The sequence below is a fragment of the Liolophura sinensis genome, chromosome 9 (assembly GCF_032854445.1).
Source record: "Liolophura sinensis isolate JHLJ2023 chromosome 9, CUHK_Ljap_v2, whole genome shotgun sequence".
NCBI classification, from domain to species: domain Eukaryota; kingdom Metazoa; phylum Mollusca; class Polyplacophora; order Chitonida; family Chitonidae; genus Liolophura; species Liolophura sinensis.
In genome coordinates, this window is record NC_088303.1 from 17,377,055 (window position 1) to 17,384,560 (window position 7,506).

The window sequence follows — 7,506 nt, forward strand, 5'->3', positions numbered from 1 at the left end:
TTGTCACCTAAGCCCTTGGCTAGTGCCCCGATAGCGTTTACCCGGTTCATCAGACTGGTATCACTGGTAGAGGATCCTGCAATGGCGGAGTTGATGTAACGCCTCACACTTATACAGGATCCTAACATTACTGAAGCGGAAAGAAGCAACAAGCTGAGATAAATAGAGTGAAAGACGTGTGGGTGAATATGTTTATCAGTGTTGAAAGGTAAACTGTCATTGTGGTAATGGCCGTTTGCACAGTGTTCTGAAGAATCCTGAATTGTCGTCGTAACTCCAATCGTTATTCCGAAAACCCAAGAAATAGAAAGGGAAACAATCATGATGAGTAGATTGGAGCTGTTGGTACGATCACTTCGTATTATTGATTTTGCGCGCTTTATTGCAATAACAGTCACATTGATGATGAGTATCACCTGTAGACTTCGCAACACCACCGTCTGTGCCTTTGCAAGCTGGTGCGGGAATTCGGAATTCGTCAGAATGAAGAAACATTGTATACTCTGAAGTGGAATCACGAAAAACAACATAGCGGAAGCCAGTACTGCTGTGTGCACTTCAGTGACAAACCGCTTGAGTCTCCGTCGTCTCTTTATGGATTGAAAGATGCTGTATAACGACCCAGCCATTCCGAATGGGACAAATATGATCAGGGTCGTTCCCGAGAGAACAAGCCAAAGACTAAAATTGTAGGACATTGCTCAACACACCTAGCTTCTCAAAATCTTCAAACAACGGCAGGCACTTTTGTATCAAAGTAATTCCCGGAAAACAATGTTCTGTTGTCATGAAAGCTCTCGTTTCTCGTTACAACTTGATATGGTAATGTCTGAATCCGGCTATAGCAGATTATTACCGCCCGCTGTCTCTCCTAACGTCTAACTTCAAGACACTGCAGGTGTTCCTGCGTAAAAGGAATTCACGCATCATACCTTCTGCTTCCTTTTTTCTTAGATTTTGCGACCGCTGACGCACTTCCGGTTTTTAATGTATCTGTCCACTCCCCCACATCCATGTCGTTGATGAAGTTCTCACGACTAAACATATGGGGAACAAGAACAGCACTTTTTTCGTGGCTAAAATAAGAGAACAAAGCCCTTGACATCATATGTCATTTTCTCTCGATGTCTAAACTGCGTTTGTGTAGTCGCCAAAGCAGCAGTTCTATAGTGATGCATACACTAAGCCACGGAATGTGTTGGATAGAATGCACCTCGCCTTGCCGACAGTAAAATACTGATCATTAATATCTCTAATGTGTAATACTGATTGGCAATCAACGTTTCACTCAAAAAATGCATATTGGGATTCTGACGTAAATAAACTGATCTAAAGTAATATAAACTTGACGCGTCGCCTTGTTTTGAATTATAGTTCAGTTAGCTTATTTTTTTTGATTGGTGTTTTACGCCGTACTCAAGGATATTTCACTAAAGTTATGGTTCAAATTGTCAAGTATATCAATATGGCTTGAATGTGTTACATATATAAATAACACATTTCCCATTTTTCCTGTTCCTCTTGCTTTCATTAAAACCACTTACAATGATGTACCCCAATGGTTGTAACAAAATATTTTTGATTTATTCCTTTACAGAAAATCATTTCCGCTAGTTGTTTTACATGCGATCCGTTCTTAAAGTGAACATAAAGTCTGCCACTATATTTACGTACAAAAAGAAGATATAGGACAGAATTATCTCAGAAAAATGTGTAAAACATTCTACAGAGTTTTGAAAAGCGAGAAGATGAAGTTCAGCATTGAACATATGGCACTTACGGACAATTCATTCCGAGTAGCCATGTTGCACAAGCCCTTATGAACTTGGCCAGTCACTAGCGCCAAAAGGGTCACGTGGTAATTGTCACTGCAAAAAAACCTGTTAGCACTCGATTGTCAGTGTGGTTTGTTATAGTGGATAGACAGATATAGATGCAATAAAATGAATTTGTGACTCCTCATCATATTGCTAACTTAAAAGTATATAAAAGTTTCTTTGCTCCCATAAGATTTTTTCACTGAACGCAACTTCACTTACGTGTCAAAAGTGTTACAGACAAATTCCCTTTTGAAGACCTTCGGACAGAAATATTGACATATTAACGTTCTTATTAAGCTTTCTACAATTTTGTTGCATGTTAGGAATCACTGCGTCGAAACAGACATTCGTATACCAACCATTAACCAAGGACGTTCCAAGCCAGCAATCGCAAGACCAATTCCCAAACGACGTTAAACACAACTACCAAAGAACTAAGAAAGTATATAAAGTACGAAAATAGGACAGAATCATACAAAGAGAATCAGCATTTTTGTCAAGTGTATTTCCAGGTGTCCTTTTGTTAAAATCATCCTTGTATACTCGACATGAAGGATCGGTAGTGTTAATTAGATCGTCATCAGTCTGTGCAAGCGTTAATTAAGTCGTCCTTAGTGTACGTGAATTCGTTAATTTGGTCGTTCTTAGTCTTATACTCCTTACAGCACATGCTTCGCTCTCTACGTTCACTTTACATCGCTACGACCTGTTGACCAGCTTGTCCTCTGAAATTTGGTTTGGTTTTGGCTAAGCCTCATCACTAGTGTCCTACCGGAGACCTATAATCAGTATTCGTTGATAAAATTGTTCCAGGTAAAATTCGGAATCATGGTTTGCATATTACAGATAAAGAGAAATACGTGTGTTGAACGGACTGTTACAAACAAAAGTTGAAAAAAGAGATTTTGTTTCTTCTGACATCACTTTCTGCCTCGTTGCCATGACCCTACAACGTTACTCAAGATTTCTGTACAAAATTTACTTGTGGGGGTAGTGATGTAAAGGTAAAGAGCGGAGCGTACGTTGTGAGGAGTATATCTTGGTCTGTGCACATGAGCTGGGAACTTAAGAATCGGCTTTCCGTGAAGTTGTCATGAGGAACACATTAAATAAGTTTCTTCTTCGCACTAAACCATTATTTTAGCGCAAAATAGTGACCTTCAAGCTTTTCTTAAATGGTTTCGTGCACGGAGTTCGAACTGAAGAAGCAGAATTTTATAATGAGTATATCTCCAGGTATAGCTTGGTAGAAAACCATCCTTGTGAACGACATGGCTGGGTATGATATAATGTCTAGTGTCTTCGGCATAATACTTCAGTGACGGCAGTACTTTGGCCGCATGGACTCACGCTGCCACAAGAATACACAGAAGACGTATACAATACAAACACCTAATGACTCCTCGCCGTCCTTTAACTGAAAAATTGTTCTGCACGGCCAAAACCACAAGCATTCGTTAATGTAATCGAGGGGGCTGTGCACGGGTGCCACACTTCAGAATGACCATTTTGCAGTTTGACGTATAGTTTTCCGTTTGTCAAACTTTTCGTGCGCGACTTGACAGTAAACCTCCTGGTGTACATTATATATGTAGTTTTGTTGTTGGGCCTCCGTGGCTCGGGTGGTTAGCGCGCTAGCGCAGCGCAATGACCTAAGAGTCCCTCATCAATGCGGTCGCTGTGAGTTCAAGTCCAGCTCATGCTGGCTTCGTCTCCGGCCGTAAGTGGGAAGGTCTTCTAGCAACCTGCGGATGGTCGTGGGTTTCCCCCGGGCTCTGCCCGGTTTCCACCCACCATAATGCTGGCCGCCGTCGTATAAGTGAAATATTCTTGAGTACGGCGTAAAACACCACTCAAATAAATGTAAATAAATAAATAAATTTATGTTGTTTTGTTGAATTGTGTTGGAAATGGGTAAAGTCTAACGTTCGTATTGCCTACTACTCGTAAACCATAAAGGGTTATTCCAACACGTTAATCGCAAGACGCATTCCAAAACACCAGATCCCAAAGGAATATGTAAGAAATTATTTGGAGCATAGTAAATAATCCTAGTAACATGTAAGAGGGAACAGTCAACAGTTTTCAATGAAGCATTTATTTATTTATTTATTTATTTATTTATTCGGGACTCAAGACTTTCAGCTTGAAATCCTATTGTTATTGTTAGGTTTATTATTCTCGGCAAGACTGTCACGTTTCTGGCGAAAACGGCAAGTCATAAATTCAAGAAACTTCAGTATGTTTTAGAGTAAGGACTAAGTTTTTTTTGGTGGGGGGGGGGGTGCTGAAACGGCCACGTGAGTTGGCGGTCATATTGCATTTAACTGAAAACACTTTGAAATGAAACTCCTCTTAAAGGAATGAATCTTCTGAAAGTGTTTTCTTCCCGACCTTTTTTTAAGTTTTTAATTTTTCGATTTTTATGCAGATTAGTCTTTGACTATGATTTGAAAATTGCGCAAAAGTAGGTTAATTAAAACAACCAGAATAAAGCGTTGTCTAGTATAATTTGAGGTCAGGATCACGAATCTGCAATTGGTTTTTTTTGCTGTTACGTGTAACAAAAGTTTGTATGTGATACCTGGAAATTTCGGATTCAAATCCAGTATATTCCTTTTCATTTTTGCCGCGTTCTTTACTCAGCTTCTTCATATTTGTTATTACTATTAGTAATATAATTTATAGAGGATTTACATAGCCGAACTGCTGTACTCCGAACTTTTCTTTTATTAATGTGTACAAGTTGAAAACCACTCGTCGTTAATTTCCACATCAGTAGTGAATATAGGTATAAAAGGGGCCATGTGATAAAAGGCTAAAATTAGTAAAATTCACAAGCAGAACTAAAACATTTATCCCGGAAAATGTTTTTAAACATCATGGTGTGACAAATAAACGTATTTAAACTAGTGGATGGCTAATTTGCATAGCGATTTTAATTGGGTTGCGTGAGTTAGTGCTTAGGGTTTAAAGTCGTACTTAACAATTTTTCAGTCATATGACAACGAAGGAGTCCTTAGAGTGTATGTAATGTGCCTCCTTGTTGCAGGACGGACTTCACCGCTCTTTTATCTAATGCTGCTTCACTTAGACGATTTACCGAAGGGAAGTAATCTGCCCCGTCCCAGCCTTTATACTGATACGAGTCCAGCAGTCGTTGTATTATCCCCTTAATGTTGAACGCCAAGCGAGAAAGTTACAACTCCCTCTTTTAAGGTCTTAGGTGTGACTCGACTGACCCTGGATTGACCCTAGATCTACCGCTCCCGCAGCGGACGCTCTACCAATTGTGCTACTGGGGCTGGTCTAATTGGATTGAATCTGCATTACAAATGGGCCGGATATGGCGAGGAGGGAATTTAGCTATCAATGAACAAAATAGGAGAGCAGGGGCCTCCGTGGATCAGTTGGTTAGCGCGCTAGCGCGGTGTAATGACACAGGAGCCTCTCACCAATGCAGTCGGTGTGAGTCCAAGTCCAGCTTCGCATCGATACAAGAGGACAGGCATAACTGTCTGGTCAAATAATTCTAAGATACATTCAGTGTTGAGATCAAGGTTACAAGTATTTTTGTAAAACACAATACATTGCCTTTGTTCCTTGCTCAACATTCTTTTTCATTGCATAACTAAATTTTCTATTTGAAAAATGCCCAAAGACACTTAAAATGATCAACCACACTACGTTGTTCTCCACATCGTGCAAAGTCTTCATTTCGGTTATTTCAACTTTCAAAGATAACAACTTTTGATTTTTCAACATTTATTCCTAGTTCCCAATACCTGTAACATTCTTCATAAGCATTTGACATATTTTGCAATTCAGGTCGTGAAATTGCTATTATCACAGTATCATCTGAATATATTAGGGGTAAATAGTTTTATATACAAACTATTTGTCTGGACTGCAATTACATTTCACCTATTGCGTTCCACATAGGTTTCCAAATCATTTAAAAATGTAGGGGGCCTCCGTGGCTCAGTTGGTTAGCGCCCTAGCGCAGCGTATTGACCCAGCAGTCTCTCACCAATGCGGTCGCTGTGAATTTATGCTGGCTTTCTCTCTGGCCGTACGTGGGAAGGTCTGTCAGGAACCTGCGGATGGCCGTGGGTTTCCCCCGGGCACTGCCCGGTTTCCACCCACCATAATGCTGACCGCCGTCGTATAAGTGAAATATTCTTGAGTACGGCGTAAAACACCAATCAAATAAATAAATAAATAAAAATATAGAAAATAACAATGGTGAAAGATTTCCCCCGTGCCTAACCCCACTTTTGCAAGGGCAGTAGTTCAACATATGGTTATTAACTTGTACACATGATTTAATGTCATTGTACACTGATAAAATCACATCAAGAATTTTACCTGTTACACCATGCTTCGTAATTTTGAACCACACTCGGTTCCTTCAACCTTTGTCGAAGGCTTTGCTGAGATCAATAAAAGCACAATATAACTTTTGTCTTTCTGACTTTGCTTTTTCTGACAAAAGGGTAACATTTAAAATTTGATCCATTGAAGAAAACCTTTTACTGAATCCTGCGTGACTCTAGCAGACAGAAGATCATTAGATTCAAGATACACTGAGAGTCGTTTATATAAAATAGCTGTACAGAACTTGCCCATGCTGCTTACAGAAGTGAATGAGTGGTAATTAGCCGAATTCATGTTGTTACCCATATTCTTGAAAACAGGCTTAATTATACCCGTGCACCAGTCTTTAGGTACACATTCAGTATCTAACATCATATTTTTTTTTAAAAATCAGATAGATATCTTTCATGATTGGGAATGTTTCTTTAATGTATTCGTTAACTATAGTGTCAGCACCTCCAGATTTATTGTTGTAAATCTGTTTTACAATGCTTTCTGATTCCCCAAGGGTAATCTTCTTATTCAGAGGATCAGCGTCTGCCTCGCTGGTAATTTCCCTGCCCATACAAATTCCTCCAGGTGAATCCCTGAAATGAGTAAAAGCTTGTATCCAAAGGGAGCATTGTTTCTTCACATTTGTAATTGAATTTGTTAATGTAATTCTAAAAAGCCTTTGGGTTACTATTTCTGAGCATACCTATCTCTTTCTGCGATTCTGTTTATGTATTTTGCCAAAAGTGTTTTTGTACTTTTTGCTAGACGTGAGTACTAGGTCTGTGTTTTTGTGGGTTCTATGCTTTCTGCGATTTCTTTAAGCAGCGTTATATTCGGCCCTTTTTCTGTACCTTCCTTGTCAAAGCATGGAATTTTTTGACTTGCAGAAGGTGTTCTTTTTGTATGCTTGTACCGTTACGGCTTCTAAAGATCCCTAACGCCGGCTCAACTAGGATGTTTTATATATTTTTAGCTATTTTGTCCATAGTGTTTTGTGTGATATTTTCTCGACCTTTCTCATTCAGATTGAGTAAAGCACTTAATACATCGCATATTTTACCTTCGTTAATGTTCTCTAAATATAGATTTTTTTGTCGTTGTTCCCTCTTCGCCGTTTGTTTCCAATTGTTTTGAGGTTTATCCGTGTGCTGTTTGTGTCACATTGTACACGCCATCGAAGACTAAAAGAGACAGGACAGTGGACATCTGAGAACAAAGCGCACAATTCGACTTACTTCAGAACACATGATATTCTTTAACCCGTCTGTTGAACTAATGTAATGTTCTGTTGTACCAATTTGGTAGTGACATTTCC